The sequence below is a fragment of the Amblyomma maculatum genome, chromosome 1 (genome assembly GCF_055883805.1).
Source record: "Amblyomma maculatum isolate TAMU_Amacu chromosome 1, ASM5588380v1, whole genome shotgun sequence".
Taxonomy (NCBI): Eukaryota; Metazoa; Arthropoda; class Arachnida; order Ixodida; family Ixodidae; genus Amblyomma; species Amblyomma maculatum.
The window spans coordinates 350567899-350590192 of NC_139344.1; the positions used below are offsets into that span (position 1 = coordinate 350567899).

At 46.4% G+C, this 22294-nt stretch overlaps 1 long non-coding RNA gene across 1 annotated transcript; it reads right to left on the reverse strand.

Moving 5' to 3' along the window:
* Positions 1-1780: 1780 nt before the first annotated feature.
* LOC146207746 (uncharacterized) lies at positions 1781-22243 on the reverse strand. The gene is made up of 2 exons (XR_014700349.1): positions 21948-22243; positions 1781-1885 (listed from the first exon to the last, which is right to left on the reverse strand). It is a non-coding gene; the product is annotated as an uncharacterized LOC146207746 (long non-coding RNA).
* Between the last annotated feature and the right edge of the window lie 51 nt (positions 22244-22294).

Sequence of the window (22294 nt, forward strand, 5' to 3'; positions counted from 1 at the left end):
ATAGTTTCCACCAAACATGCGCCCATAAAAATAAACAGTTGCTCAAGAAAGCTTTAGTCAGAAATAAAGCAGCTGAAAGTTTGATGTAACTGACTGAAATATAAATTGGGCGCTTAATAAGGGCCTGTAGCCGAGTAGAAGCGGTGGTGGGACTTGCCACCAACATCTTTATTCAGAAAAAGCGGATAATGCCGTAAAAATTAATCTACACCCATGCAAGCCCAACAATCATTATATTTGCTGTTTTACCGCGATGATCTAGTAAACAGGTTTCACTTATACCAGAATCTGAAGTTGCATAGAAATGTTAAATTGGGCCACACGAGCTTCTACCAAGTTTGCGCTGTCCAATTCAGCATGTCACATCTGCAGGCCCTAGTCTTCGCTATTCTCTCCCGAATAATCTTTTGTTTGCTCCTATTCATGCATCCAGGAATGCAGTCATTTAGCGGGCGACAAACTGATTTTAAGCGTGACAAGCCTGTGGATATTCAGGGCACTTCCAAATCAAGGTAACCGAAAAAGATGCCCTTCCCTGTCTGTCCTCCAGGTAAAAGAAGTAAAACCGTTGTGCCTGCCGTCGTTTAATGCTCCCGAAAACGTCGAGCCGATCCCTTTGTCCAGAACCCATCTAATTAACACAAGTTTAGAGTAACGGCGGGAATATAATAGAAACAACAAGTGAGCACTTTGATTGAACAGCAGAATTTTGGCCATCACACCCTATTCGCTGCAGTACTCCAGTAGACAATGGCTACGCATGAACCTTTCACAACTCCCTTCAGCTCATTTGCGCTGACTGCGTTCCCTCCTGCGCTCGTCCTAGTGCCCTACACATCTAAGCGATATATGAGCGAAATATATTTGCGTAACACCTACCAAGCCACAAACAGGTGCGGAAACACAATAAAGAGTTTGAGATTTCAGTTCGTACTGATCTCAATTACTAGTCTTATCCTACGCCAGCCCAAGTTCTGACCACCAGCTGATGCCTAAAATGAGCACCAAAACTGTTTTTTTTTTAATTCATATCTGCGCGGAAATTCCTGGTACATGCAAAGTCCTCGTCAATACGCATGTTACGCGACTCAACGTAAATAATCTGATGGTAAACGTTCGTTAAACATAGTTCAAGTAGAGTTCAACCGGTAGAATTTTTTTGCATGTGGTACTGCTAAAACTTGGTTAAGGGATAGTTTAACCTCTTCTATATTTCTTCCCGCGGCTTTGTTAAAGGACCCGCAAATGTTCTATTGAAACTATTCGTGTTTACAACCTGTAAAATTACGTTTGACAACCACTAGAAAATGATTATTGAAACTGTTCGTTTACAACCTTCGAAATGACATTTGCTACAGTCACTCTCAATTTATGGAGGCGAAAAGCAAGACGCCCGTGTGCTGTGCGATGTCAGTGCACGTTAAAGAACCCCAGGTGGTCGAAATTTCCGGAGTCCTCCTCCACTACGGCGTCTCTCATAGCCTGAGTTGCTTTGGGACGTTAAACCCCACAAACCAAACCAAACCAAACCAATTTACGTTCACCATTTTGCACCATTATTAGGTCACAAATTTGATGGCTGATGCAAGCTCAAACCTACTAGAACTCTTGCATAGTTTCTTTCTCAATTCTAACAAATATATCTCAAACTATACTCCAATCCATGCGAAGATGTAATGGATGTTTTAGTGGATGTAATGATGTTCAGGTGGATCGGGTGGCCATAGCGCCCACAAAGTCAAGTCATACATTGTAGATTTTACTTGTGCGTGCGTTTTCCTTACTTGGTTCTCAGTGACGATGCAACTGCCTTCAATATTTCGCCGCAGACACCTCGGACGTCCACATTGTAGCCAGGCTTGTCGATCATGTGGTAGGGGGCATACTGCGCATCAAGCGTGGTGCTCGAATGAGTTTAGAATGAGCGCCTGTTGTGAGAAGCAAGTCGCCTCTTCTTTCGCGATGCGCGACGAAAGTGAGCAACAACGAACAGAAACAAACAAGCATTTTTCGTTAGCACACAGTCCTGTAGCCTTTCTTCAACACAGCCTGGGTCGAATCCTAAAGACTAGATAACAGGGACATTTAAAGCGCGGAACAAATGGAACAATGTTTCCTTTTTTATTATCTAGACGATGGCAAGCAGAACATGTATGAGGAAAGTTTTGGAGAAAACACGATGCGGCAGGGTTTTCCCCGTGACGTGCAAAAGGTTGCAATTGGCTTCAAATGGCACTGCGGTCTTACTGTGCCATGATAAGATGAGAATGACTAGCAAGCATTTGTAAAAGAAAAGAAAATAACTATGAAAGCAGGAACAGTTTAGTCGATCTATTATTTAAATATAACGTCCAGCTTAGTCTTTAACGCATGCCGCAAAACCTGCTTCTCCCGCGCTTTTGAAGAGGTCGTTATCAGCAAATTGGCACGCCGGCTAACCGACGACCCAAATGATTTTTCAGTTTTTATGTGTGTATGAGAATCATTAATGTGTTCCATTGGGTACGAGCCTCAAACATGCATTAGCAACCCTTGTTGCCAGTTTACAATCCAGAGAGACTTAAAAAAGATCATAATCTGGATCGAAGTTCTAGCTTTTCTGCAGGTGTTTCGAACAAAAGCCTGTTTGTGTAATGCAACAATACTCGCTGCATCATAACACCGTGCGTTACTCGTCCGGACATCGAGGCATTAAGAATTTGGTTTAAAGGGGTATATCTTCGCTTTCCTTTTGGGGGTGGCAGCGCGTCAGGCAAAGGTTGGAAGATCCTTTTGAAGGACGGAAGGAAATCTACAATTTCTTAATAAAGCCAAACTGCCCTCATATGATTAATTAAAACTTATAAAAAGTGCTTAAAGGTCAGGTTTTGCTAGGCCCATGTTCAGTTTTCTTGCTCTAGTTATGCTTAGTACGGGTAAACAAATTAACATTATATAACAGTCACTGGAGCAGTGTACGCGAGGGTAAAGAAAACTTGCCTACAAGAAAATAAATCCCCACCACGAACTACCGATGATATGATTTAAAATTAGGCATAATTAATATGGATCCTAACAATTTCTAGCGCTCTGATTCATAGACATTTTATTGACCCTAGCGAGGGGCAGCTGCTGGGTACGAATACAGTATAAACCGGTACCCATAATAACAAGCCCTGCGAACAATCGCAGTTTATATGACGGAGATTTATCCTCCTTTAGAACAAACAATTATTCTGAAACCGCGGCACTCGGGTAAAGTTTCGCCTTAGAAATATTATATAATTTCATGTGACGCAGTCAAAACGATTTCACGATACCCTGTCTTTCTATTGCTGTCCGTGTTGCTCTTTTCTGTATTAAAACCTCTGTTGTTGACAACGCGGCATCTATGTGTGCAGCGCCTGCATAGAAGTACAGTAAGGATCGAATGAGCTCTTTTTCTAAGGGAGTTGGCTTTTGCAGCTGTCTGGCATGAGCAGAGTTACGAAGCAATTTTTAAGGAAACGTTGTTTCCGCTTGTTTACTCAATGTACAGGTCACTCTACAAGATGTTTGGAAGCCTGGAAATAACAAAATAAAGCACGATAAATTATTACGTAAAGTAAATAGCCTTTCAAAGGGATACACAGTTGCTGTGACAGCATATCACGTGGTGCAAAAGAGCCTGTCCATCGCATGTGCTTAATGCCAGCGAATAACAGCCAGCAAATGTTTTTCAGTCCTGTTCTGAACATCTAGCTAGCAAATCAAAATAGATCCTTCAAGGGCATACGACTCGTAAAAAAGGGAATGAGTTTCGCACAAGAGCGGTTAGAGCTGAAATGGAGGTAGGGGAACCGCAAAAACAACCCGTTTGCGTGCTTAGTATAAAGAGTTCTGAAAGGGCCGATCGTGTTTACATCAATGAACGTTTACCTCAAGGCGGCTGCTTTGCAAGCGAGATGGGTATAATCCATTTTTTTTTGTTAACCGTGAACTGTTGCACAAGCTGGAACTGAGCCAAACTACAATCGTTTTAAAGGAACCAAGATGCGCTATAAAAAGACAGCCACAGGAAAAAGCCAAGGAGACAGACAGAGCGCAAACTATCAACTAAGTTTATTTGTGTGAAAGTGCCTTATATAGTCAGAATCGCAGCAAAAGAACAAGGGGAATGAGAGAGGGGGGTACAGCCAATCAACTCCTGGTCAACAACAGGTGCGCAGAAAATGGTTTTCCTTGTTATACAGTTTGACAGAAGTGTCGCTTACACATTTATCACCGTTTTCTTTTATGTGATAGGCCTCCAAAAGCTCCCGCGCTGTTTTATTTTTACTTCTTCTAGAATCTTAATCTTTTTAAGCAAAGGCTCCTTGGCTTTTTCCTGTGGCTGTCTTTTTATAGCGCATCTTGGTTCCTTTAAAGCAATGCACCAACTCGCCCAACAAGAAGTTCTTCTAAACTACAATCGTTTATTGTTTATCTGGTTCTTCGGAGTCTCGATTACTGTAACAGCTTGTTCATATATTGCTGCCCTTGCTGCTGGGTAGCGACACTGTAAGGGGCACCGCCCTAGGAGTAATAGTAGCACGCTTTCTTCTTAATCTGGAATTCTTGATCTTTCTCTCGATATGCTTCGTCGAAGCATGTAGGTACCTTGCCTGGGCGGTGTCGTCTCATATAGAGGAAGGCACAATTAGGCGACGCAGCGCGCCTCGAGGTTTTTACTTGCACAGTGCATATCTGCACCAAAGTTGTCGCAGTGCGATATGACAGACTTAAATGCAAGCTGATTTAATCGAACATGTCTTAGCCTCACCCACTCCATAAGCGCAGTGCTTCAGTGTCATCGAGCTATTCACAACTTCGTTGCTTACGACTCAGGCTTTTGTTTACCGCAGCCAGGCTTGCCAAAAGGCTTATAATCGTAACAAGAGCTTAATGGTGTGATTATAGGCACGGAAAACTCGGCATCTGCACACAGCTGGTATGTCAGAGAAGTCTACCTGTGTTCATATATGAAGCCGGCACGGATTATAATCGTAACAAGAGCTTACTGGTGTGATTATAAGCACGCAAAGCTCGGCATCTGCACACAGTTGGTCTGTGAGAGAAGTCTACCTATGTTCATATATGCAGCCGGCACGGAGTCGGATACTGGGCGTTCCTCGGCAGGCGATAAGCGGAAATTCGCTGACTCTATGCCTAGTCCATGGATACTCGATTGGTTACAATCTTGCGGTATTCCGGCTAGTTTTCATTTATGGCTTCGGAAGGCAGTTCAAAGCCTACGTTTCCGTTAACCCCCCCCCCCCCTCCCACCCCCCCCCCCCCCCAAGGGTATCTGAATCGACAACTCACATCACACTAAAGAATTTGACAGTGACGGTGTATGCGTCCTACCCTGTGGCAACGGAGACACATAGGTAGCATTCCGCACACACAAACTAAGCACTAAAGTCTACATCCAGCAAAACGAGGACAATGATGCCATCAGTAAGTGTCAACACAATGTCGAGATCAGAAACTCTGTGCGTCCTCCATTTCATAAACTACAGTTTTTAACGCAGTGGTAGTTACCTTGCCGCAAGCAAGAGGAACGTTCGTATGTGAAATTAAAAAAAAAAATTCCTCTCAAGCCAGAGGAGCTCCATCTTTACGGTCTTCGGCTCGGGGTCGTCTATGAGGCAAAGACACCTTTTAATTTAAATTTCCCCGGAGCCTATCAGTCTAAAGTTGGCTAAATCTAACCTACACGTCACCACTCAGACCTTGGACTTTTGAATTGTATGTCAGACAGTTCATGTGACGCCACGCGACGCATCTCGGAAGTTCTGGGGATATAATATGAACGGCCGGCTAAATTACTGATGACAGACACTGTGGCAGTACTTTGCTCGACCTAAGGCTGTTTTATCCATTTCAGCGGAAAACATGAAAACCGAAATAGTTTGGGCATTTGCCTTTGTTCTTAACTATTCGCGCGAGACACCGGTCTGCACCTCACGTATTTTTTTATGGTACATATAAAACTGCAACCCGCATTTTACAGGCCTGAGGCCTTACTTGGTATGAAGTATTTCCAAAACTATTATTTTGCAGCTCTTGCCACGTTCGACGGCAGTGTTGACAACAGGCAGAATTGTAGTTTTCCCCGTTCCGTATACACGGGTGGGGCACCTGGCTTGAATAGTTCTAGAGAGGCAAAATAATGCAACGGGAAAATTGTCCTGACAAAAAACGCCCTGTCTTATTATTTTGAAGCAGAAAAAGTGAGCGATTTCAGGGTGAAAAAAAAAAAAAAAAAAAGCTGCTATGAAAAACAGAAGTTACGTTAAAACCAATTAGTATATGCGGTATATGTTGTTGCGGCCTTGGACAATGGCATACTATATATGTATGATATAGTTACCACGCTTGTGTTAGAGCACAGCTCTACTCTTCACCCTGCAGCTTCCAAGGCAATTCACTCGCACATCTGGCGTTGTGCCGTCGGAGCGGGCCTAGAGCGAGCGCTCCTGTCCGCGCCATGGACCGCTTCTTCGTCTTCATCGTCCGTAGCACCACCCGGAGACATCGAGCGATCGTCCCAATCGTGGATACGCAGGCTCACCGCTGCGATACCACGTGACTAGGCTGGTGTTTAACAACTGCTTCACCGGTAACTTAGTTGCTCAGTCTCGCCATGGATGAGGTACGTGCCGGTCTCAGTGCGTCAACGCTTCAGCGCTGGCGTCAGGCTGAGTCTGATCATCTAGCGGATGTAGCTCGCCGAGAAGCAGCAGCAAAGAGAAAGCACGATCAGCTCGAGGCAGAGACTGACGAATAGTAAGAAACTCGCAAGAGAAGAAACGCCAATACGATTGTGCATCTATGCTTAGCAGAGCTTGAGATAAGATATAACTGGGTTTAACCGCGATAAACTTCCGCATTTTCCCCCCTTTGTGCCTTTCCGTTCCTTTCAAACGCGCCCGCTGCTGAAGCCATCTGATTCACCTTGTTACCCCGCTGCTGAGTCACATAGCCTGTGTATCCCAGTCCATCTGAAATATCGTTTTGCTACGCTGAATATGAAGGCAGAAAGTTCGCGGTTTGAGCCTACTACTCCGAGAACGTCGTGCGCTGCGATCTCCCTACAGACTTACTGATGTAAAAAAAAAAAAAGATTAAAGTTAAAGGTAGGTTTCAAGCTTCAGCCTATTTGTGGGGAGAGCCAAAGAGAGGAGCAGTCGGCTGGCTCAAAATATCTTGGCTCTATCAAGAGGTGCGTAGCGTAAGTGCTCATGATACTTCGTTAGGACTTGAGACTTTCAAGGTGAATACTGAGGGCCTTGTGCGTGACTTCGTGCCTGCACGCTGATAGACGGCACAAAACTAACGCATGGCAAAGGGGTAAGAGCGGAGTAAACAAAAAATTGTCAAGTAAATCTATAGCCTCTGACTGTGCGGGGATGGTAATGTTTAAAGATCTGAAGTAAAACAAAAAGGAACTCGACTGTCATACCAGAACTCTCAAATGAGAACGCATCGTCAACTAGAAGAGCAACCAGAGAAGCGAGGGAGTGGACATCTCTTTAGTAAGCAAAAATAACGTTTTACGCGATCGCAGAATGGCAGAAGGGGATTTTACGACAAGGGAATATCACATTTGCTCAATGTGGTTTCATTGCACCATGGCGCATTTTGTTGGAGTTGTTTTGCGATATTTGCTTTGTAATTGATGAAAAAAAAAATTGATTTTTTCGATTCACCAGATTACTTCAAATACAGGAGAGTTCATTATCTATATTAGCATGCGGGGGATGGATTGCAGTTTAGGTACGAAGCAAAGAGACAGCGCACAGCCTAGCGTCGCCAGCGCGTAGTGGTGTTGCCAAGCCGACGTTGAACTCGAGAATTATTTCCGTCTATTTGTACGCCAAGTTATGATGGCCAGAAACTAACTGTGAATAATTCGGCAAGGAGATTTCAAGCTTTTGTGTGCCGTATTAAATAGTGCAAAGCAAATGTAAGATTGCTACCCTATGCAACCATGCTGGTATCTCTCGTGGCTGAAGCCCTGCTATAATTTGAGATTACAGTCTTTAGAAAACGTTCACGAGTCAATAGACTACTTCTTTCTCAAAGATGCTTATTGCAAGTACCACTTGTTCGCATGGGCGTTAGAAGCACAGTGCTGTACTCACAGAAAAGGTTGTCACTCTTAGGATTTGCGAGTCTTCCATCGCCAACTGCCTTCCCTGAACTGCGGATTCAAATGCGTGTCGTACTGCGAAGCTCCAGTTCTCCCTACCGGGGATATATTTATTCGCTTACTACAATCTAAAGCTCCTGACGGCGAACTGATAACGTCAGTGCTGCACCTCCTTTTATATTTACAGCTTTGCAGCTTTGTCATCAGAATGGATATAGCGTTAATAGCGCACATACGTTTGTTTCTCCCATACTATCGACAGGAACCTGAATATAGAGGCTGAAATTTGGCACGTCTAGTGTCACTGGTTGAAGCGGCATTCGTGATTGCTCACCTTAATGATATATCGGTCGAAAAAATGGCTCAGTTATTAGGACTGCTGAACGTTTCGCGGCTTCCAGTATTTCGATAAGGACTGCTCTGGCACTGCGAGAGATACGGTCTCTGGCTGCCACACAGCAACATACGGCGCCACCAAGTTGCCTGAATGGCGCCAATGGTATGAAGTATTCATGCATTCTCGAGCGGTGCGAGCGAAAATGATCAAAAACCTATATAGTCTATTATATCTTCTGATGGCCTGGCTTTGCTTTTGCAAAGCCGAATGGAAGTTGACTGCATCATTGAGTGGCTTTTGTTTGATCCATGGGGTATGCGCATTTCTGAATGATTTTTATTTGCGATTCATTTCCAAACCAAAGGCCACAGGTTGGGCTCAGCGCTGCTAGCTGCTATAGCTCCCCTCCGCATGCGTGCATCGCCGGCTGACCTTTGCTTGTCGCTACGACTGCTAAGACTTCACGCTTACACGGTTTTCGCGCGCGCAAAAAAGAGAGATAACCTGTGTGACGCTCATAGAAGAGCGGAGGAGCGAGAAGACGGCTGCTCATGGCCCTACGAGGCTAGGAATGGTAGGGCCGCGCCATTTGTTCCAGGGGCTCGCCTGCCACCGGTGGTTGTTGTACCTGTTGTAAGTCTTCATTGCACCCGCCACCGCTTAGGTGGTGGACGACGGCTGTAGCGGCGCGCGTCGTTCTCTCCGTCTTCTTTTTCTTTCTTCTCTACTTTCCCTCTTCTGTCTGCACGAGGCAGCGGAGGTGGCTCAGCTACAAAGCCAGTAGCCGGCCCGTGCATGTTCTTTTCTTTCTTCCCACAGCCACAACAACAACAATGATCATAATGGCGAGCGTTAGCGGGGAAAGACAATTTTTAAATCTGATATGGCTATCATAATGGCCAGTTACAAATATTTTATTCCACTAAGGCATTTTCGATGTTTAAAACCCAGTCGTTAGAATTTAGTCATCAATTTCAACAGACACTATGACACAGTCATCGTTTTTTTTTTATGTGCGCCCATACTAGCATTGACCATATATTGGTTGGTTTGTGGGGTTTAACGTCCCAAAGCGACTCAGGCTATGAGAGACGCCGTAGTGGAGGACTCCGGAAATTTCGACCACCTGGGGTTCTGACATCGCACAGCACTGACATCGCACAGCACACGGGCGCCGTACTTTCGCCACCAACAAAAAAAATGGCCGCCGAGGCCGGGATTCGATCCCGCGTCCTTGGGAACAGTGGTCGAGCGCCATAACCACTGCGCCACCCCGGCGGGGTATTGACAATATATTAACAGCAGTGCAAAGTCGCCTCGATGATCGAAAATAATTCATGTATATACCAGTTACAGCGTAGGCAAACAGCTTTCGCTCTCAGAGTGAGAAGCTGAAAGGGCACAACAAGAACAGCAATCAGCAACAGTTCAGTTGCACTCAACTTCTGGTGTTGAACTATACATATTACTAGTGTAAGGTAACCTGCTGACATTCCAGGCTTCAGTTCGCGCCAATACACCGTTTAATGTTACAGTGTGAACCGAAACCAAAAAAGCTTAACGCCGTATAGAGATAGAGAAGATTTAATTGGACGGCAGAATAACCATTCAGCAGTTCTTTGACACCTGCCGCCCATTAGCTCGGGCAAAAATTTCATGTCGCATAAAATGCGGTGCCCCGCCACGGTGGCGTAGGGGTCAAGGTGCCCGACTAATGTGCCCTAGTGCTCGGATTCCAAACTCGACCACCAGCGGCTGCGTTTTGATGGAGGCGAAACGGAGGGAGGCCTCCGATTTCACCCCCGCGCGCGTGTTTCTCTAGACAAACGCGCGATGAAGATCCCCTAGTGGCCGAAATTTCCGTGACCCTCCACAATAGCTTATTTTTCTCTCTTTCCACTTTCACTCCCACTTTACTCCCTCCCCTTTACAATGCGGCGTCGGCATTGTCGTTGTAAAATAATAATAATATAGTCGTTGTAAATAAACAAATTAATTGGTTTATAGGAAAGAGGAGTCGCTGTATCTTTAATATTTTTCCGCGAACACTTGAACGCGCCTTACGGAAAGGAAGTTAGGAGTGAAAGCGCAGAGAGAATTTTGTGAGGGGCTGTAGTAGGTGGCTGGCGAGTAATTTCTTTGCGCACTGACATCGCACAGCCCACGGACGGCTTTCCGTTTGCCTCCATTGAAACGCGGGTTCGAACCCGGGTATTCCATACAGGTTGGGAGTCTTAACTAGGGATGTAATTATATCCGGAAGTTTTGAAGGCCGAAAAAAAGAACAAGGAAAAACAAACAAGCTTTTTTAAGGAAGAACAAAGTTGTAAAGTATCAGTTATGCATATTATTCAATATATATAGCTGCATTGAAGCAGCTAAAAAAAAAAGCAGCTACCAGCCTTTCTAGTTCGCTGTTTTTTACTGGTTGTGAATATGTTGCGCCACTTTTGTTGTTGTGGCTGTAAGAAGAAGGAAAAGAAAATGCACCGGCCTGCTACTGGCTCTATAGCTGAGCCACCTTCGCTGCCTCGTGCAGACAGAAGATCAAAATAGAGAAGAAAGAAAAGGAAGAGGGGGAGAAAGACGCGTGCCGCAACACCAAAGTGGTGGCGGGTGCAATGACGGCCTACAACAGATAAAAATTCGGTGGCAGGCTAACCCCGCCGCAAGCGGTGGTGACCGATGTGTCAAAGCTTTTACTTGGTTTTAAAAAGACATAAATGACACTTTTCATGGTTATGAATGGTTCCTGCCATATATATTGCAGCCTCCACTACCGTCTTTGAGAGGAAGTAGTCAAATTTCGGCGGTGCAGGAATAGACTCAGCAGTCATACAGTACAGAAGCTGCTGTTCATTTGTTCCAACTTGGTTTAGTTTTTAGGTTGATGAGCCGCGTCGGAAATGACAGCATGCAGCGACTCGGAGTAGTGCGAATGAACAAAGGTCTGGTTTTGCATCCGAGCCTTCTTTTCCCTAGGGCGTCTTTTCTTTTTTTTTTCGTCTAATATAGCTTTTTGTTATGATTTGCTTTTTCTAGAGAAATGCTATGTGCACTTCAATCAACCGTAACTTCCGAACAATAGTCCACAGTGGGAAAGTGTTGCTCACCATGTCTTTTAGTTGTTGTTTAGATAGTCCCCGCCCTCTGTACAGCCCGCAGGAGCGAATTTCGGTTGAAAATAGCTGCTTTAGATTGTGAGCACGCAATATGCAATGGGTAAGAAAGAATGTTTTGTCAGCAAGTTAAACCGTGCGCTTTATTAAACCGCATGATTCCTACAAAATTACTTTTCATGGGCTAAATGCTACCGCGAAGGCTCTTTCTCTTTTCAGAGCAAACGCAATCATTCTGACTGCCAACGCAATCATTCTGACTGCCAACTCAGCCATTACATATATATTCATACTTCCATGAATTTATTGTTTATTTCTATTAATTTTGATTTCGCGTATGTGCTAACAAATACAAACACTGGAAAGCAGCCACTGTTTTCTGTCGCGATAGTATTTGCCTGCATATTGAAGTTGGCTCCACAGCAGACCTGATTTTATTATGTTATTTAGCACAGAACCATCTCGCAGGCGCCCACTGGAGGCACGTTTCCCCTCCCCCCCCCCCCTTTTTTTTTATAGCCAACCGTGGGATACCCTGGTTTCTACAAACAAGTTAAAAAACAAAATTCAGGCATAGTCTGTACACATCGACAGTTCCTAGTGAACCCAGGGCACGTAGTTAACGTGGTGTCTATGACTTATTAACGCATGTTTTGGATTGTACTGATGTTACAATAATAGTAACTTTAAATATTTATGTAATGTAATCAGGAAGTTTTTTTAGTATTCATGCAATGAGAAACTTCTAAGAACCATTACGAAACTCGATAATACCAAAATTGAGCGCTGCTTTTTAAGCGCTTTTGAGATATATTGGGACAAAGGATATGACAGAGGCAGATATGACATTTGCAGTTACAAAAAACCCTTTATTTTTCTGAGGAGCCAAAGAGAATTTCTCAGAAGAGAAGGAAAAGTCACAAGCGAGCAATGCAAAGCTCATGGCTTTTCTTTCTCTTCTACTGAGCAATTATTCTCTCTGGCTCGTGCTTCCAGGCTTTCTTTCTTGTTTTTTTTTTAATGTATTGCGAGGCTTTCATAGACATCAAAATACACAGCAGAAAAAGAAAGTAAGAGCCGCCAACTCCTACCAGTATGGCTTTGACACACTAAAATTCTCTAAACGCAACCAAGGGCTCTAATCTTGGTATCACGTCCGGGGCTCATGTTTTAGATTTCAATACCTCAATAAACTAGTGAATACTTTCACGAAAGTACATGCGTGACGGCCGCACATTTATATCACAGTGATATCTGGCCGTTCGGGAGTACCATATACAATGTAGGCCCACGAGCATAAGTATAAATCAAAAGGACAACCATATTCATTATCTATAGACAAAAATCTAATTCCATACGAGGTAAGGGTAACTCTTTCCTAATAGTCCTCTGTAGCATGTTCCAGAAATAAAACCCTTGAAGGCTTAGTGTCTAGAATGGTAATGTGTTAGTGCCCCATGTGGAAACTTACCTGTTTCTACCGATATTAGTTCTTTTCCATTCTCTTCATTTCATACGTTGTACCCAGAAAACGCACAAGCACTGCACTGCCATCTGTACGCGAAAAGAAAGCGTTGTAAAAGAAACGACGACGAAGAAATCTTCCCACAGCGCAGCCAAAAGACAAAGAAGAAAACGTGTGAGGAGCAGACACTTAGAACACCATGGTGCGTGTGTGGCGGGTGGACGATGTGCCTGCAGCCAGCTCTTCCGAATCTACCTCGGGATCAGGTAAGGCTGTTTTAATGCAGCAAAAGTGCACGATCTGCAGTACGAACGCTAATCCGAAACATTTGCCAATCGTAGAACCGGCAACGACAGATGAGTCCATCGAAACACCGGAGCTATCCGAGGATGCTGATGAGGTCGAGGATTTCGAGGTGATGCCGTCGCTTCTTCCAGAGAGGCCTCCGGAAGACGAACTAGGCAGCGTGGTGAAAGCGATGCCGAAGAAACAACGGGTGTTTTGGGTAAGCTGCGATACTTCTGCATTGAGAGTGATCTTGAAAGATACTGTGCGTTCTGTCGCACATTTCGTTTCCTTCAGCGTCACTTGAGGGGCGGGGTATTCAATGTTCAAAGAAAGGAGAGGCGCAATATCTGCCACACTTTATGTGTAGACGCCTGTACCGCGCTGCAATGGAAGCAAGGAAGGGGACAAAGCGAGGAGAAATATGTGACCCCGCCGGGGTGGCACAGTGGTTACGGCGCTCGACTACTGTTCCCAAGGACGCGGGATCGAATCCCGGCCTCGGCGGCAGCTTTTCGATGGAGGCGAAAAGCAAGGCGCCCGTGGGCTGTGCGATGTCAGTGCACGTTAAAGAACCTCAGGTGGTCGAAATTTTCGGAGTCCTCCACTACGGCGTCTCTCATAGCCTGAGTTGCTTTGGGACGTTAAACCCCACAAACCAAACCAAACCAGAAATATGTGCCGTAGTGAAAGGCTGCGGAGTGATGGCGACCATTTAGCAATCTTTAACGTGCACTATCGTAGAGCACATGGAGGCTTCTCAACTTCGCCTCCATAGAAACGCAGCCGTCGAAAACGAGAATCATTTGCTCACACAAAAGTGAAGCTGCAAACGCGAGAGAACGGTTTTGATAAGAGGGCACATTTTCACTCATCCAAGATAGAGGAGTGTGCAACATGAGGGGCTCACAATTTTTTGAAGCACTCCTACTACAGCTCCTTTTTTTTATTCTTTCCAACCTTGATTGGATAGAACGTCCTTTATTGAATAGGAAGGCTCATGGCCATGGATGGGGATAAAGGAGAGTAGGCAGAATCTTTATTGTTTGCACAGGTTGTCACTCAAATCATATTGCTCTGACCAGGCCCCTAAGGGGGCCATACTTGGCGAATGTCATCTGTGTGCTAGCATCAGTTTCTAGAAGGGAATGGTAGTTCAGGCGGTAGGGTTCGATCTCGGAGCGTCCAGTAGAAAAAGGAGGGCAATCGCAGAGTAGGTGAGATATGCCGCCGCGCTTTAATGTCGTACAGTGGATGCACATAATCATGTCCTCTGTGTACTGACGCAAGCGGGTCATAATACGTGGCGTGTAGGCCGCATAGGCGATGAGCTTATTCAAGAAGACGTCTTGACTTCAGGTGAAATGTGTTTTTCGCGTAAAAGGCAGGTCTGGTGTGGGCCACTTGCAAGCGATGCTGACTGAGGCTACGAAGACTGGTCCGTGTATAGTGTATAAGGACAAGAGATTGATTTATAGGAAGGGAAAGGCGCGGTAAATGTCTGCCTTGTTTTTTTTAGTTTCTGTGGACACCTCAACTGCGCCGTAAGGGAATGGAGGAAAGTGGGAGTGAAAGTGGAACGATAGAAAGAGCAGCTGTAGTGGAGGGCTACGGAGTAATTGCGACCACCTGGGGATCTTTAAAGTGCGCTGGCATCGCACAGCACACAGACGCCTCTTCGTTTCGCCTCCCTCGAAATGCAACCGGCGAGGTCGGGTTCGAACCCGGGTACTCCGGCACAGTAGTCGGGCGTCTACCACTGCGCCGCCCCGGCGGGGCTAAGGGCAAGAGAAGGGGTGCGTTGCCTACCCAAGGTCGAGTAAGGATGAAGCAAGGGGGGGGGGGGGCTGGGAAGTAAATGTGGACATCTCACCTGCCAAGGCAGCCGCGGCGTGATTCTCTCCCCTGATGGGGCTGGGACAGGTAGGTCACCGCCTTGCGGCGGGGGCTAGCCTGCCACAGTATTTTTATCTGTTGTAGGCCGTCATTGCACCCGCCACCATTTTGGTGGTGGATGACGGTTGTTGCGGCGCGCGTCTTTCTCTCCCTCTTCATTTTCTTCTCTATTTTCTCTTCTGTCTGCAAGAGGCAGCGGAGGTGGCTCAGCTACAGAGCCAGTAGCAGGCCCGTGCATTTTCATTTCCTTCTTCCTAAGCCACAACAACAACAACAGCCGCGGCGTGTGCTTTCTGCTTCCCGCTACGGCGCAGTTGACATGTTCTACTAAAGTGAGAGAGTTGCGCCACCTTTCCTCTTTTCAAAACGAATTTCCAAACCGACCGCCGTGGTGGATATATGGTATCAAGATGTTCGGCTGCTGTCGGGAGTACACGGGTTCGAACACAACCGCTGGCGGCTGCGTTTTGATGGAGGCGAAATGGAGTGGCTCCCGTGCGCTGCGTGACATCGGTGCGCGTTAAATAATAATAATAATAATAAATGGTTCACAGGAAGGGAAAGGCGCAGTATCTGTCACACTTGCTCTGTGGACACCTGAACCGCGCAGTAAGGGAAGGGAGGAAGGTGGGAGTTAAAGTGGAAAGAGAGAAAGGGGAGTTGTAGTGGAGGGCTACGGAGTAATTTCGACTACCTGGGGATCTTTAACGTGCGCTGACATCGCACAGCACACGGACGCCACTTCGTTTCGCCTCCATCGAAACGCAGCCGCCGTGGTCGGGTTGGAACCCGGGAACTCCGAACAGTAGTCGGGCGTCTTACCACTGCACCACCCCGGCGGGGCCGCGTAAAGATCCCCAAGTGGTCGTTATTCAGAAGCCCTCCACTACGGTACCTCTTTCTTTGTTTCTTATTTTCTTTTTTTCTCATTTCACTCCCCTTTCTTTCCTTGTTCCGTGCGCGCCGCCAGGCAGTCACGGAGCAAGAAAAGAAGGGGGTGTTCAGAACCACAGGTGGCTAGTGTTCCTGTATATGCTCCCGCAGGGAGAATATACATGGAGCATATACAGGGAGCGTATACAGGGAGCATATACAGGGAGCATATACAGGAACACTACAGGTGGCCATTTCTGCGTTCAGAGTGGGAAAGCGCTCCATGGGAATACATGTACCGTCTTTGCTAAAAGCAACCAAGCTGCATGTTTTGCTTCTCGCTTGTATTATACTGCCAACATGGCTTCCCAGAGGATCACAACTTGTTAATAAGTGAGAGCCAGAGCTCGTCTTTACTTTGCACAGATTTACAGCTTCAAAAGTGGTACGAATTTTCCACTACCCGCCTAGAAGCGAAACCCGCAACCTGGTTACTTTTGGCAAAGAGGTGCATAAAAGCGTTAGCAGCATTTTTCTTATTTCAGAGCTCAAATACGATATCGACCCATCATGAAAGAAAGCGCCCAGTATACCCTAGATTGAAAAATAATGAAGCCCCATTTCTAAGTTGTTGGATTTTTCGAACAGTGCAATACATACGCGTGGGAGTCAACCGGCGGCCGGCGCTAGACGGGAGCCCAACGGAGATGCTTAGTGAAACAAAATTTTTCCGAATCATTTTATCGCTTAGTCGTACACTCGTCGGCAGCTATTCGTTCACAGTTAGTATATCGTTTGAAAAACACTACGACAAGGTACGCAATGAGTTTCAGAATCTATAGTTTTTAAACTAGAGGAAAAGTGTATGTTGCCCAACCGGGCATACCAGTAGCAGACGCTCTGCCAGCTCGTGTTTCAGAATCGCACAATCTTCTGAAGTCCGACATTTTATTAAGTGCGCTTCAATGATTCATAGTACGTTTGTTATAACTGGGCAGCCAAGATGCTCAAAGCGAAAATCGGCTCTCAAACGGCATGCGCACCTTTGTAGACGGTGGCGCAGGCGATACCTGGCCATTGCGGTGGCTCGCACCGTGCAGACGATGGCTCAGACATCACAGCCGCATCCGCCGTCTGCGCGTGAGCAACCTAACCGGCAGGGTATCGTCTGCAACGGTGCGCAATTTATTGTCATTTATTTGGCATGTCGTTGAGAGCTGCATTTCGCGTAGAGAATCTAGACTGTCCAGGTTCAACGATCGTACTACGAACCAGTGGAGCGCACGTAACAGCATATTGGACTCCTGTGGAGAAGTTTTTGCGATTCAGAGAAACACCAGCAGGCACCTGTCAAGGGTGTGTCTGGCTTCACGTCACACACTTATCGTACTGTTTTAAAATATAGCTTCTAAGTGTAAGTACATATTTTGTCACAGTGCTCTTCAAAATGCACGCCAACTGTCAACGAATGGTTGCCTGCACGATGAAACAAGAAAACCTTAAGGTTTTGTCTCTTTAAGTCACGCTCCCGTGCGCGGTGTCGGCGGCCAGCGGCGGATCCCACGCGCACGTATCGCGGTGTTTGAAAAACGCATCGCCTTCAAGATGAGGTTTTATAATTTTGCAAATACGTTTTAGGGCATACAGTGAAACTTCGCTTGAACGAACTTCAAGGGACCTTGGAAAAAACTTTGCTGCAGTGAAAGTTTGCTGAACTGGTGAAATAAGTGCGTGGAACTTGTCTCCATAGCTGCACAAAACATCTGGCGTTCAAATCACATCTCTGCCCAATTATTTGTCACTGCGCTCATTTGCAAGCGAAGAATGTGGTAACCTTTTTCAGCACTATTTAACTTATGACTTCAGTGGTCTTGAACTGAGTCACTTTGTGCAAGCTCCCATGAAACTCTGCTGGCACAACGGTCTGCTTGTCAGCGAAGTCCTTCATTTTCTCAAAGAGACATTTGCTTCAGCAGATCATGGTCGCCCAGCATGCATACGTACGCCTTTCTTGGAGCTGCGAAAAGCAAGTCGCCCGTGTGCTGTGCGGTGTCAGTGCACGTTAAAGAATCCCAGCAGGTCGAAATTTCCGATGTGCTCCACTACGGCGTCCCGAATAGCCTGAACCGCTTTGAGACGTTAAACCCCACCAAACCAAACCTAAAAGACCCAGTAGGGCTAAGGCTCTGGCCGGCTATGACTATGGAGACAAGCATGCGAAGCCAGCTATGGATTCGGCTTGCTGCAAGGTTTTTTTAGATAGCCAATTCAGATTAAAACTAAACGACGGGCACTTTTCTTCACACTAATGAAACACGGTTCTGAACGGGAAAGTATGCAGCAAAAAGGGGCGGATTGTGCATGTTGAACTGCTCAGTATGGCATGGGAGACACGGGAAAATGTTCGTAGAACTTAAATGAAGAACACCTGAATTTCGTTAAATAAAGAACCTTTGCATAGCGCTCAATGCAGCTTCAGTGTGGAGGTTTAATAAAGATCGCAGAACTGAATAATGTGTTTAAACGACGTTCGTTCAAGTTGAATTCCACACTAGTGGGGTTTTCTTCATGAATGACCGACATCGTAATTGCAGTCTAATCATAAAAACAAAAATTGGCAGTGCTTTAGCTCCGGTTAAACCTAGTTGAGTTGCGAAACCATCAGCTCCATGGCTACGCTTAGGATAAGCTTCGCGCTGAGCAGCGGCCCGGCTCTCCTTATCCATAGGTGGTCGATTCTGGCCGCGCGCTCCATATACACCACACAAGCACGAAGAAGAGGTGCGTGTGGTGTATATACCGGGTGTCCCAGCTAACTTGAACCAAGGGTTTCAAAATAATATATTTGAGGTAGGTCAGTGAAACCAATTGCATACAACTGCCAGCCTGTTTGCGCACTACAGGCAATTTTTTGTTTTGCAATTACTTAATTAGCTAATTACGTTAATTTTTCTAATTTATTAAATATCGACTTTAGACCAAAAATGTGAATTGGAAAGCTGTAGAGCACCTTCAGAAACCCCCATTCCATTAATTGCGATAAAGAAAGTCTCACGTGTATCTTTTTTTCCGAGCTCAGAAGAAAGCCCGCGAAATACAAATAATACCACGTGACTAGCGCATTTGTGCGCCGCGATTGTGGTGCTCTCAGTCGTGGCTTGAGCGAACGAAATCAGCTGCGGCCGTGACCCGATGGTCCCGTTGCAGTGGCAGGCAGAAATGTTTGCGATGGTTCGAGCGAGCTCGAGCTCGCCCGTCGCCACCGCGATTTTGGCCAGGCCTGCGCACCGCAGCAGCCTACATCACGACAGGCGGATGGCGATAAAGAACCGGCAAATGAAGGTGTAGCGCTAATTTGAGTCACATGATGTCATCTCGCCCCTTTACCCAAGTCTGTATGCGCAGATTCAGTGGCTGATACCTTATCGCTCATCCGTTTGTCGTGACGCTTGCTGATGAAAGACGAGGAGGCCTAGTTAAAATCTCAGTGGTGTCGGCTCGCCGCTCTCGCTGCTACTGCACCGTCACGTGGGCCGGCTGTCTGACCCGGGCGAAGAAGCCATCGTAGGCATATCGGCCTGCCGCTTTAACGGGGCCAAGAAGACACGGCCGCAGCTAATTTCGTTCGCTCAAACCACGACTGAGAGCACCACAATCGCGGCGCACAAATACACTAGTCACGTGGTATTATTTGTATTTCGCGGGCTTTCTTCTGAGCTCGGAAAAAAAGATACACGTGAGACTTTCTTTATCGCAATTAATGGAATGGGGGTTTCTGAAGGTGCTCTACAACTTTCCAATTCACATTTTTGGTCTAAAGACGATATTTAATAAATTAGAAAAATTAACGTAATTAGCTAATTAAGTAATTGCAAAACAAAAAATTGCCTGTAGTGCGCAAGGAGGCTGGCAGTTGTATGCAATTGGTTTCACTGACCTACCTCAAAAATATTATTTTGTACCCCTTGGTTCAAGTTAGCTGGGACACCCGGTATAAGCTATATAAACACCACACACACGCCTCTGCTCCGCAAAACCAACGGAGGGAGTGATGCGCAGTTTGCTCCGGCTGTGGTTATGACGTCACTTCCGCCACCGGCGGAGCGCGTCCGAGCGCAGCCGCGATTGCAGCTCCGGAACACGTTGCTGCCTCTGACGTCACGCGGCTCCTCGCGCATGCGCTGCTTGGCCCACGCTGTGCAACGCGAAATGGCTCGACGACTAGCGTAGCGTTGTTTTCGTAACAAAAATTGGTTGTGGTTTGACCAATAGCCATCGTGAGTATTAATTGCGGAAACAACATCTGCGGCGAACGCGGTGGCGGCGGCACCCCTGAGTCACCCGTGCAGTAGAGGAGTCGGCGGCGTCTCCGATGCGGCTTTCCGGCTGTGCTCCGTGTGACGTCACTTGCTTCTCGCACATGCGCAGCTTGACTCAGGGGGGGTTCGCGAAATAGCTCAGCGACTAGAGTAGAGTTGCTTCCGCAACAAAATACGTTTGCGACTTGTGTTTACATGTATTGCTGTGGGGTCTCTTCCCCCTCTGGATGGCAAAAATGCCACTAGAGGCGCGCGCGTCACCCCGGAGAGCATGTCGGACTTCCACCGAGAAAAGGAACAGATATGACGCCTTTCTTTTCTTCTGAACTTATGCACCAATTTATGCTCACATGAGCTTAGCGTGCCGGCGCGTTCATTATGCTTAATTATACAAAATGCATAGCGCAATGCACTTCTAGTGACACCATCGTGTGCAGTATGCAACCGCGTTGATGGCAGCTCAAGGAGTAGAACAATAGAAAAAGAAGTCAAAAATCAAGCGCTCAATAAATCACAGCACGTGCTAAGCCATGCTGATTATTGGATAGGCAGAAACAGTCTTGGTTGACGTTTCGTGGTTGATCGCTTTTCTTTCGATATGATTGCTCCGCGATAATAACGCATAAATAATTGCTGGAAAGAGCTAGGGAAATATTTTTCAGTTGATACCGAGGAAATTTGTGGCGAGCATTACACTCCACGGCATCGTAAATAGAGTCACTGCATGTGCTTGCCGAGAAATCGACAACTTCTAGGATCAAACCCAATGCCACTTTTCTTGCGAAGGTGCATATGTGCGTTTTTGAAGCGACGGTTTCACTACGCGAGGTCATCGCATGCTTCCGACGACCTTCAAACAGCTTGCAGGTCAAGTTAGAGCATAAGGCACAACCACTTGGGTAGCTATGTTCCCCTCAAAGGTCAAGATCACAGGTCAGAAGTAAAGATCAAGGTCAAAGGTCAACTGACGTAGGAAGTAGCTTAACGCATGAGCACTGCGTGGCGAGAGACATGATCGCTGACGTAAATCTCGATTATATACAGAGGCGCGCTGCGCGCCTCAGCCGGAGTTATCCCTTCACACTATTGGTTTACCCGAAGCTGAACCACAGGTAATTTTGTTTTGCCCTTAAAAGTGTGCACCGCGAGATGTCTTCGAGCCAAACGATAGGGTCTGTTTTCATTGTTCTGCAGCAGCAGCGCGCCTCACTTATAAATTTGCGACGCCGACATGCCCGTCAAAACAGCCTTCAGGTTGCTAATCTGTTCTCGTCTTTTCTTTCTCTCCTCCCCCCCCCCCCCCCGAATTTGGAAGAAATGTGCATTTTTTAGCTAATTATGAACTTTTAGTTTTCGTAATTAAACAATTCCAGTCACACCTTTTTTGTTGTTACATTGTGCAGTTTGTCTGGGCGATGATCCGGTATCTGGTGGTCGAGAAGCTATTTGGTGGGCGCTCACTCAAGCCAACCTTGGTTCACGCTGTGACGTTCCTCACCTGCTTCGTGGCTGGGACGGCTGGATCCTTACTCGGCGTCATTATCAGCGTCGCCCGCCCGAGCCGAGCTGCTGACATCGTTGAGAACTGGACGATCGCGAAGCTGGAGCAAGTGGTCTTGGCCATCGCTCGTTCTGCCTCCGATAAAGCATCGCTGGCTGCCGCTCTGGCAGCACAGGATACCAGGGGCACCGCAGGAACGAAGGCCACCCGCGTCCCCGCAATCGGCTATCGTTGAAGAGCGACTGTTACTGATTCAGGCGCTTTCGTGGGGCCAGGAGGAAAGCTTGAGCATGTCGGGCAATAAAATGACTCGAGCTTAACGTACATCTCCCTTTTAGCTAGGC